A 12,109-nucleotide genomic window follows, 5' to 3' on the forward strand; every position below is an offset into this window, starting at 1 on the left:
AACAGGAGTATTCTGACTGTCTGACCAATGCACCTCAGATATATACCCTTTTGACCTAAACATGTTTGCAGACTGTGACAAGACCATCCAATGAAAAGTTCCCATGTTTGACAAACAATGCTTCAAGGAAGGCCTCCCATCAGGTCCCAGGTCAAAGGGTACAGATGACTTCGGCCCAAGACCATGAGGGGGAGGGGCCATTAAATGGTCTATGACTGACCCTTAGTAGTATATGACAAACAATGCTCCAAGGCTTATGATGTAAGGTAGAGACCTACAGTAATACCAAGGATCAACTGAAAACTTTTTTTGTATTCTAATGTAATTCACGAAAGTTAAAAAAGGATAAGGTGTACAATGTGTTTGGAGGTCGTTCAGTGAAAGCACTGGTAGGTTTCTGACATTGATTTTTTTAGCTTTTGTTTTAATATTTTCACTTCAAAGCACATTTAAAGGTGCAGTGTGTGGGATTCAGGGATATCTAGTGGTGAGGTTGCTGAACTGAAAATTCTCTCATTTTGCAAGTGTGTAGAACTGCGGTGGCCGATTCGAAAACAGATATCTCTCTATATGGAAACTGGCTGGAAACAGTATTTTTTTAATAGGGGGGCATTAAGGTGTTCTTAGGGATGGTTATGTATATCTGCATTTTAATGTCAGTTTAGTCCTATGTGTACATTTTTACAATTTTTAAACTTACAACCATCGTGAAGCTTTTTTTTTTTTCATCAAGGCTTTCCCTTGTAAGACAAGGCTTGCAAGCACCTTTTCATCATTTACTATAAAACTGTGTGCTCCAGTGCCTCCAGTGCCTTGGCCAACGCATGCGTCTACCTGTGTCCACCTCTTTTTAATTGCAATGCAAGATGCCGACTGTGCAGTCAGCTGCCCTTGCTCTTGCTCTTTGTTCAAGCTTAGTTTCAACCTCCGATATACACTAGTGTAAAGCCACTTTCCTAAACTTTGTCGCATCCCCAAATGGGGCTGTGTGTCTGTCAGACAGTCTGAATGCACAAGGTAACAATAGTAATGTAACGTAATGCACAGCAGACAATAGGGCATATGAGCTATCAAAATCCAGGGATATATGAATGGATTGACATGAATTAATGTGTCATTGATGTGAATAGCTGCCACATACATATTTAAAGAGGTTACTTCTCCAAACAAAATGCAAAAAAGAAGACTGAAGAGTAAATCAAGCCTCCTGGTGTGTTTACTCAGCAGAGATAACATTTCATGAAAAAAGTTGATCTACAGGAGAATAAATAATTGAATGCAATACACAATATTTGGCAGCCCCATTGCTTTATATTCCATTATATTTTGAATTGTCACTTGGCCCCTGAATTTTGTATTTACCTTTGCATAAATTGCACAATAAATTGGTACATAAAAATTCACCAGAATACAGGAAATTAGGTCTTTGATGCTCAAAATATCCTGAAGGAGGACCCCCAGACCACTGACTTCTTCTGTGTGGGATACCCTACATATCTGCTTCTCCTCCAGTAGCCTCAGACTTTTTCCTTAGTGGGCTTCTCTTGTTTTCAGTTGGAACAATTACAAATAAACTAAAAAAAAACTTGTTTTTCAAATATTTGCATTTTAACTTCTACTCTAATTTCGCTAATACCCTGAGGCTCTGGTACGTTTGCTGATTAACTGACCAACTCAGCAAACAGCTGGTTTCAGAATGCAGAAGTGGAGGGTGCAGTGTGCTCCTGAAATAACGTATTACTCTTTGATTGCTAATGATGTTTAATAACTCAATAAAAAGGCATAAAAACATATTTGAAGTGATTAATTATATCTACATAATGAACTCTACTGACATGATTGAAACAAAGTGCTCAAAATGCAAAAGGCCTTTACACACTAGGGGCCTTTTTTATTTTTTTTCCTTTCATGCGATTAAATTGCAAAAGGACCAGAATGAACTGAGCGACTGCTTCCTCCAATCTGCACAATCAGAACAGAACAAAGCAAAGACTGCATCACAAAGCCAGACTCAGCCCAGCAGACGAGCACCTGCCGACAAAAGCAGCATGCCTGAGTGAGGCCAATAGGATAATGTCAACATTAGCTGCTTCGGCACAATTAGTTGAAACTAGTTTACATCTCACTGACATAAGGTTTTCCATGAAAACTAACTATCCTTTATGTCGAACCCAGCGCCACTGCCCTAAACAGATCGTGCACATTTATACTCTAATTTAGCTTTCACAAACAACTAGACATGCAGAGAGGGAACCCTAGTATCATGCCATCATGCCACCTTGCCATTTTGTATATAAGGTATGATCACCAAATGGGGGACAGAGTTGTCTTGCCTTTATGCTGCCACAGGTGTTAGCACTCAAACGATGTCTGTATAAACAGTACAGCCTGCAGGACGGGACCATGAATCAGATGGGTATGAAAGCAGCTGATAGCCATTAGTGGCTAACTCAAAGAAGAGGTGTAAATGTCCACAAAGAAGTTAATCAATGAGATTGGAAGCTCCTAACCCTCCAAGCAGAGGACAGTCCCAGATGCCATATAACAGAGATGGTAGATTATTTTATTGCCATGTTATACCATTGTTACTAAAGCACTGCCAACGTGTCTGTCACACTAGAAGCTGACGTGTTACATGTCATGCTGCTCACACCTCTTTAATTGTGCGATGCAGGTATAGGTATAATTGTATGTAGATATATTGTGTATTTTTGCTTAATTATGTTATCAATAAACACTTTGGAAATAAACATTCTGCCTATTTAATGTTGCATAACAGTGAATGACTGCGAAAGAGTGAATTATTTGCCAAACTGCTTTCGTAAAGAACTCCAAAATCCTTCAATATCAACTACTTAAATGCTTAGTATACTATAGTTTAATTTTTATTATTGATTAGAGTTCCAGATTGATATTTTAGGATATTTTAATGAGACTGAGTTAGTTAATGGGCAATCATTTTCCTTTTTGGCAAGTGGCCAAACATGCTGATTTAAAAACAACTACTTTAATTAAGCCTTCTATTTTTCTGACATAATTTTTATACTTTTAACCATGAGCTCCAACAATAAACAGGATTGTTCTTGAATTGCAGTGTGGAACCAGTTAGCCTGCGTTCTAGATATCCATCCAACCATTTACACTCAATCAAACATCAACATAGTAAAAATGATTATGAAATATCAACATTTTAAAAAATAAAAATTATATTTCAGACAGCTTTTGCGATAATACTTGGTTTAATTTCAGCATTTCTGGAATCAAAATACAGCAATTGCACAAAAAAGGGTTTTGAACAGAAGTAAATATTCAGGGTACATACAAAGAGAAAAAAGCACAAAAAAATGCAAATGTTGAAATTGAGACAAACCAGTAATTTCATGTTGTCACAGGTTTTACATCCACTTCAACTGTAAACTGTACTGTAGGACAGCTGGTTTTACAGCATAGAGTGCAAAATAACTTGATACCATTATTGTAAGACAACTCCCAGTTGGTTTTATTTTAAATAGTCTGGCGATCATGACAAAACCCGTGTTGCTGTTGAGCAGGTGCTTTGTTGGAGACCTGTGGAGGTGGAGAAGATAGAGATGCACATAAATATATAGCATACAAAATCTAAGATTTTTTTTTTTTGCCCCTGTACATTTTTTAAGAAAATAAAGTTTCCTTATGTTGTTACCTTATATTAAATCATTAGTTACTCTGGGTAATGATTCGTCTTCAGTAACACCTGAGCAGATGAACAGATGTTGCTCAAAGGACAAGTGTTTATTATGACTACAGAAAATTTAATAAATATATCACAGATGGCTCTGTGTGTACCATTTTTTTGTGGTCGCATTTAATATACTTGTCCCTATAAAAGTAAACATTAAATAACCAAATAATCTTTAGAGGACACGATACGGTGATCACTGAGCTTTGTGCTTTTTATATGCCTTGTCATCTCTGTTTGCTTTTTTGGTACAAATACATTAATTCAATTATTCATTACGCGTATCTACATATCCTGTTAGACTATTCAGGATATATGTGTTGTAATCATATACACATCACATAATATGACAACATATTTCTGCAATATGAGAGGACATTATGTATACTTGTGACATACAGGAACAATGTGTTGAAGGATTCTCACCTTTCCGATCATGAAGAGTGTGTCTTGGACCCATTCTCCTCCTTGAGCACTGCATCTAAGTAAGTGCTGAACTCAGACACTGCATTTTTGAAGTCATCGCTCTTGAGAAGCTCATCTATGTCGGTGCCATACTTGGAAACTGCATCTTTAAAATCGTCACTCTTGAGAAATTCTACTGCATCATCAATGTACTTGGACACTGCATCTTGGAAAGCATTGCTCGTAAGCAGCTCATCTACGTCAGTGTTGGACTCCGATAGTGCATCTTCAAGATCGGCACTTGTGAGATGCTCATCTTCATCAGTGTTGGACTCTGACAGTGCATCTTCAAGATCGGCATTTGTAAGAAGCTCATCTACATCTGTGTTGGACTCTGACAGTGCATCTTCGAGGACGGCACTCATGAGCAGCTCATCTTCATCAGTGCCGGACTCAGATAGTGCATCTTCCAGAGCGGCACTCATGACCATCTCATCTGTGGCAGCGCTGATCTCAGACAGTGCATCTTTGAAGTCAGTGCTGTTGAGCAGCTTTTCTATGTCAGCACCATACTTGGACACTGCATCTTTGAAAGCGGTGCTGTTGAGCAACTCAGCTACATCAACACTGTACTCTAACACTGCATCTTTGAAAGCAGTGCTGTTGAGCAGCTCATCTACATAAGCACTGTACACGGACACTGCATCTTCGAAAGTGGTGTTGTTGAGCATCTCATCGACATCAGCAGTGGACTCGGACAATGAGTCTACAAGGGCGGCACTCACGAGCAGCTCATCTTCATCATCACTGGCCTCCAAAAGTGCATCTTCAAGATCAGCATTTGTAAGAAGCTCATCTTCATCAGTGCCGGACTCAGATAGTGCATCTTCCAGAGCGGCATTCATGACCATCTCATCTGTGGCAGCGCTGATCTCAGACAGTGCATCTTTGAAGTCAGTGCTGTTGAGCAGCTTATCGATGTCAGCACCATACTTGGACACTGCATCTTTGAAAGCGGTGCTGTTGAGCAACTCAGCTACATCAACACTGTACTCTAACACTGCATCTTTGAAAGCAGTGCTGTTGAGCAGCTCATCTACATAAGCACTGTACACGGACACTGCATCTTCGAAAGTGGTGTTGTTGAGCATCTCATCGACATCAGCAGTGGACTCGGACAATGAGTCTACAAGGGCGGCACTCACGAGCAGCTCATCTTCATCATCACTGGGCTCTGACAGTGCGTCTTCGAGAGCGGCGCTCGTGAGCTGCACATGTACATCAGCGCTGGGCTCTGACAGTGCGTCTTCGAGAGCGGCGCTTGTGAGCTGCACATCTACATCAGCGCTGGGCTCTGACAGTGCGTCTTCGAGAGCGGCGCTCGTGAGCAGCTCATCTACATCAGCGCTGGGCTCTGACAGTGCGTCTTCGAGAGCGGCGCTCGTGAGCTGCACATGTACATCAGCGCTGGGCTCTGACAGTGCGTCTTCGAGAGCGGCGCTCGTGAGCTGCACATCTACATCAGCGCTGGGCTCTGACAGTGCATCTTCGAGATTGGCACTCGTGAGCTGCTCATCCACTATAGTGCTGTACTCAGACATTTCAACATTAAGAGAGCCATGTTTGAGCAACTCTTCCAAAGCCTTCATCTCATCCTCATCTTCACATGTAATTGCAACCAAAGGAAAAACAAAAAGAGAACATTAAGTCAAACTATCAGCTGTCAATAACTTACCAAGTTTTGTAATTTTAAGTAAAACCGACAAAAGCCATTAACCTAACATGAATACAGAGTTACTGCATTTCAATATATAAGATGTCTAGTGAACATACCACAATACTTTAAATATTATAGCAACTAAACATCACATCAAATATGATCACCTAATTACCTTTGTCTTTTGCAGCATCCTTGTGTGTTGGTGCCGCATTTATCACAGCCATAAAGGCAAGGGCCAGCAGCAAAATTTGGATCTTCATTTTCTAAAAGAAATCATAAAAAACTTAGAAAAAACTATAAAATAGTCTGTGATTATTTAGTAACTGACTGTATTAGGTTTGTGTAACAAGTGAAATAAAGGCACAGGACTCACCTCAGGTTTGCAGTCACTCTCAGGTCCAAACAGCTTCAACTCGAAACAGGAGTATTCAAACTGTTGGTCGAATGCACCTCAAATAAATACCCTCCTGACCTCAATATATTTGTATACTGTGATAGTCCAATCACAAGTTTCCAGGGTTTGCTGGTCTATGACAAACATTGCTCCAAGGCTTATGATGTCATGCAATGAGACATCTGACACCAAGGGTCACCTGAATGCTTGTGCTTTATTTCAACTGTATTCACCAATGTTAAATACTGAGTAGTTATAAAGTATGTTTTGAGGTCCCTCGGTGACAGCATTGGTAGGCCCCTGACATTGATTGTACAGCTGTGGTTTTAGTATTTGGTTGATTCATATTTAATTCATAGTTAAACAAAGTTTCTCGGTTTAGAGGTATTGCGTTGACATAAGCCCACCTTAAAGAAAGAGAGTGTCACAGAAAATACATTTACATCTGCCTGATATATTCTTAAGTAAAAATACATGACAAAGTGACCTTGACCTTTGATCTATGACCACCGTAATCTATTTAGTTCATCGTTGAGTGAACATTTGTGCTAAATTTAAAGAAAAATAATGATGAATGGATGGATGGATGGATGAATAGATGGATAAATAGATAGATAGATGGATAGATAGATAGATAGGTGGAAATTTGTGTTTGGAAGTACTCTTACCAAGATACCAGAAAAAAATAGCATTTTCACTATCAACACATTTTTGCCCAACATGACAAAACATAACTTCTAAATTTGAGGAACATTTAAAAATTGCATACATTTCATTTAATCAAACTGTTTTTATAATGATTATAATGATTACATTTCTGGTCTAAAGAAATACTTCTATATGTGGTCCATTGATCCCAATTACTGTAATTCCAGTTGCTGCGAATCCCTCTGCTGACCAATGAAGGAATGTAACCAAGTACATTAACTCAAGTGCTGTACTAAAGAACAAATGTGAAGCAATATTATCTTACTTCAGTATTTTCATTTCTAATCACTTTCTACTTCTACTCCACTACACTTCAGAGGGATATATTGTACTTTTTCCTCTGCTTTACAAAGTAATATTTTTGCACACAAACTATCCCAGAGAAAAGGAAAATTCAAAATAAGATCACTTCTTTGTCCAGCTTATGTCTCCCAGACATAAATCAGCTCAATTTTAAAATCACTATGAGATTTTAACAATTTTCTCATATTTCTTTTAAGCCAAAAAGTGTTATGCAAGAGACAGTAAAGTTGGTGTTTGTAGAAAACTTGCAGCCCCTACCGGCCGGTAAAGAGGAGTGAGGAGTCACCTGTCAATGAATTACAACAATCAGTCAAACAGGTTTTCAAACAGTTATGAATCACAACAACCACGAGAGCATACAGTCATAAATGTGCAAACAAGATTCAAGGCTGATTGGTCCAATGGATTGGGAGATAAATTGTGGACAGACAGATAAACATACACACGCACAACCAAATGCATGATCCCCTCCAGGCTCACGCCTGGCGGCTGTAACAGATTGCTGATGCATTTATGGCTGTATTAGTCAGCAAAAGGGAACTTTCACCCAGTTAACTCCTTCCACTTTGACCGTAGTGACACGACTGCTGTTTTTATTCGTGGATAAACCCCATAATACAGGTAATTAAAATAAAAAAATAAATAAAAATTTGATATCTAAGCTTAATATTAATGCTTGGACCTCATCTGTACAATTTAATGTAATCTAATACTATGATCCTGCAATTAATCCTATTTTGATAGCTTTAAAAATTCAGCTTTTCATGACACTTAGGAAGGTGTCAGCAGAAACTGAACACTGTAAACTTCACAATAATAAGAGTTATTGTACTGGATTGTTTTAGATCTGAAGATGTACTTACTAAAATAAACTTGTAACTCACTGAACATGAATGAGACTACTAATTTTAATATGTTCTCACTTTCCGTATAAGTTTCTTTCTTCTTTTTTTTTTTAAACTTTTTTCTCTGAAATTACTTTCATAGCCTATAAAACCATTGCTGAAAATTGAAACAACATATTTATCACTTGATCATGCACACTGTGAGTAACAACACACTGTTTAAAATGCCTAGAAGCATTGTTTGTTATCCGACTTGCATAAACACACTGAGTAAGGTAATCCTAATACAAACACAGACTGAATGCACCTTGCAGGAACTCCAGTAAATATTTATTGCAACTTTTTAAATGGCCCTCGGGATCCAAAGATAACCGACAGTTAACAAATAAATAACTGAAACGTACGCTGGAAAGCTAGCTTTTGTCTAAAAGTTAGGATACTTTTGTTTTAAAAAATGGTGAACTACAAAAAAAATCAGAAAAAAAAACATTTTGAGCACAGAGGAGACTAGGGCTGGGATATATAATTCAGCTGCCTTTTGAATGGTTTCTATTCAATTTATGCATCTTGTAAAGTGTGATATTGAGAACTACTTTTACATCTAACATCAAAGTGTTTCTTCAGTTATTTATCTATTAATATATGTATTTATTTCACTGTAGTCTATTACCAGGTGCATACTAAAATGACACATCCACCTATCTCTTATCCTGTACTGAGGCATTTAGTCTTAAACAAACATCCTGAAAGGAACATCATGTTTTCTTCATTTTATTATCTACGTCAGCCATAAGCCTGAAGGGACTCATGTGCTTGTTCATTTGTGTGCTTACTCTGCCATACAAAAAAATACTCAAAAATAATTGGGAAATAAATAAATAGAGGAATGAAAATGAGAAATAAATATAATGAGATGAAGATGAATTAGGAAATCACTGAATACAAAAATGAATGAATACAGTATATAGAATACAGAAGTAAATAATCTGTCAAATACATACATTTATTTATTTTCATATTTCTGTGCATATTTATTTTCAAAATAAAGCTGCATAGTTATTAGATTATTAATATTTGTATTTCAAAGTTTTTTCGTTATTATGTCAATTATTTATTGATTTATTTTCTAATATGTCACTTTTGAGTGTGTGTATCTGTTTGTCAAGATACTACTTCTACTAGACCAATTAGACCATTATTTTGTGTGCATATTTATGACTTAATTTAAAAAAAAAATAAATCTACTGACTGTTTCATTAACTGCTGAGTCATTACTAGTCCTAACATACATGTAGGGGGTGCAAGTTTTCCAGAAACTGCCTGGCTAAAAACAGCAAGCCTTACTGTCTGCTGCAGATCACATCTTTGATCCAGGGCTCAAACACACAGCGCCTCTTAGCAGAGGAAACCGATCTGCAGCAGGCCACAACTCCATCAAAAATAGACGAGGAGCAAATTTAATTATTTTCCAGGATGCCTCTGAAATGCTCTGGTGTAATATCACAGAATCAAAGGAAGTCTATGGTAACTGTAACGGTGCCTATAAAAAATAAAGATGATGAAAAAAAAACAACACTTTTGCTTTGCTCATGTTTCATGTATTTAAACTGTCAGAAAAACTTTGTATTAAAGCTGCCACCCCATCCAAAACAAACTTCACGTCCCTAAACAGTATTAATTTAACATCTAAAGGACGACATCAACGATAAGAAATGGGTCAAAACAAGTTCTCATTTGTCTGGGTTTTATCAGCCAGGAACTACAGTGAAAATGTGCCTGAAAAACTGGTGGTAAGCTGAAACACTTCATGAATACAGCCTTCAATCTAACCCTTCATTTCCATGTCTCAGAGAGTAATTCAGATTCCAGTGTGGCTTTGTGCCTCTGACCTGTGACCACAAGAGGGAGACAGGCCTCTGATAATAAGTCAGACACTCACACCAGCTCACTCACACACACACACACACAAAAAATGTTCTTTCTTTCACACCTGAAACAGCGCCTAAATTGAACTCATGTATGGCAGTACAAAATACAAGATAGCTCATTGCTTTACTTTGCCTTACTTTTTTAATTACCTGAACAGAAAAAAAAATAATATGAGGTCAGTACACGCGCTGCTTCAGTATATTTTGCAGGTTCTTGTACGTGCCATCCTTGTGTAATATTTTACACACAAAATAAACTGTATGATCACCTGTTATAGGACTACAGAAGAGTAAAAAAGGAGTTGTAATTATCTCCATCCTGACCACCTGCAACATGGTATCAGTATCAAACAAAGGAAAAAAAACAAGGGAGTAGATTTCAGTTTTTTGTTGGTGAGAAAAAAACGTACAGATAAAAACAAATACATATGTAGATCTTGTTTTTCTTTAAATGAAAGTATGTCTCTTTTACGTGATGCGAACAGTTGAGCGAGATTTGTACCCGAGGGAACATTGGTCAGATACCTTCCTCCTGTTATACTTTTATAAGGTACGTGCTAGGCTTGTTTATGTTGAAAAGAAAACCCACATTTTGAAGATGGAAAAAGATATCAGGGACTGGGGGACAATCTTCATGGACACATTACATTTTATATTTTCATGTCTCAAGTAAGCTAACGTTAGCAAAACACTAGCTAGTCAGCTAGCTAGTGTATAGCTAACATCAAGTGGAGTTAGCTGGTTAGGTTCTGCCGAAACGTTACAGAGATTTCGAAAAGGACAGACAGGTTGGACATATTTGTAATATGAGATGAATTATCATTAGTCAAATCAAAGCAAATATTCCTTTTTTATATTAACACCATAAGGCTATGTGCTGCACCAAAGTAACTAATGGTTTGTATTCAGTAATAAATACATAAAGTACTTTACTACTAATATAATAAAAACACAGTACATTACTAATCACTAGAAGGTGAAATAGGGACACGTACCTGGAAAACTGACAGTCTCGTTATCCTCAATTTCAAGGTCTCCGTTTTTCATTTTTTGTTACAACCGGAAGCCTCAATCTGGGTCGTTTGCCTTGTTGTTACCATAGTGATCTGTCCATCACACACTGTCGTCCTTACTGTCCGCTTCTTGAAGCTGTATTGCCTGACGCTCAGAAACATTGCTGCACCAATCTAAATGGAACAAACGTCGCCGTGTTTCTTTCTGACAAGCTCGTCTGACTTGGCTACAGTTACTGCCATCGGTAAATGTCATCTAATCCAACAGCTGACCGATGGCAGTCAACAAGGCGAATAATGGTTAAATGGATGTACTGATGTTTATCTGATAAATCAGTGCATCCCTAACAGCCAGTAATGTTCTGCATTTCGAAACGCCCTCCATTCATGACGCATATTTGATTACAATGGTTTTGTGCAAAACTTTTGGAAACACAGGCTGGTTCGCTCGATAGCACCAAGAACCCTGAATGCGACCTGTACAAGAGCCAGGCCTAATCTGGTGGAAAAGGGGTACAAGTAGGCGGATTGGACTCCTTAGTGGGCCACTTTTGGGTAGTAGGCAGTATGTTTGACAGCCCTGAGCACAACCCTTCTCTATAACTTTGCTAGGGTAATTTTTGCCATATCTGATTAATGTAAGCAGGTTGCTTCTGGAAAGGTTTTGCCTTTTTTCATCACGAGCAAGAACAAAATATGCTACTTAAATTTAGATCTGAGCAGAACTTTAGAGGTCATGTTGATGTGCAAAAAAACCCAAACAAACAGAAAAAGATCTAACTTGACCGCCAGCGACGTGTGGATGGGGTGGGGGTTGGAAAACCTCTGAAAGCGAGGAAGGGGGGTCCTTAACATGTCTGTGCCCAGGGGCCCTGTACTTCATGATCTGCCTTTGTGTGCTTCAAATGAATTATCATATCATAAAATTACAAGTTAGATTTTTTCAGCTGAATGTGGGAGTAAAAATCGACCCTTCCTGTGTTTTTGCACTCTGCATTTCCTTGCTATTCAAATAATGGTGCTCTGCAGTATACGGCTGCTGAAACAAAAAACAGGAGGAAAAACTGACCTGCTG

Source organism: Plectropomus leopardus, chromosome 23, assembly GCF_026936395.1.
Source record: "Plectropomus leopardus strain MGB_pleo_1.0 chromosome 23, ASM2693639v1, whole genome shotgun sequence".
NCBI lineage: Eukaryota > Metazoa > Chordata > Actinopteri > Perciformes > Serranidae > Plectropomus > Plectropomus leopardus.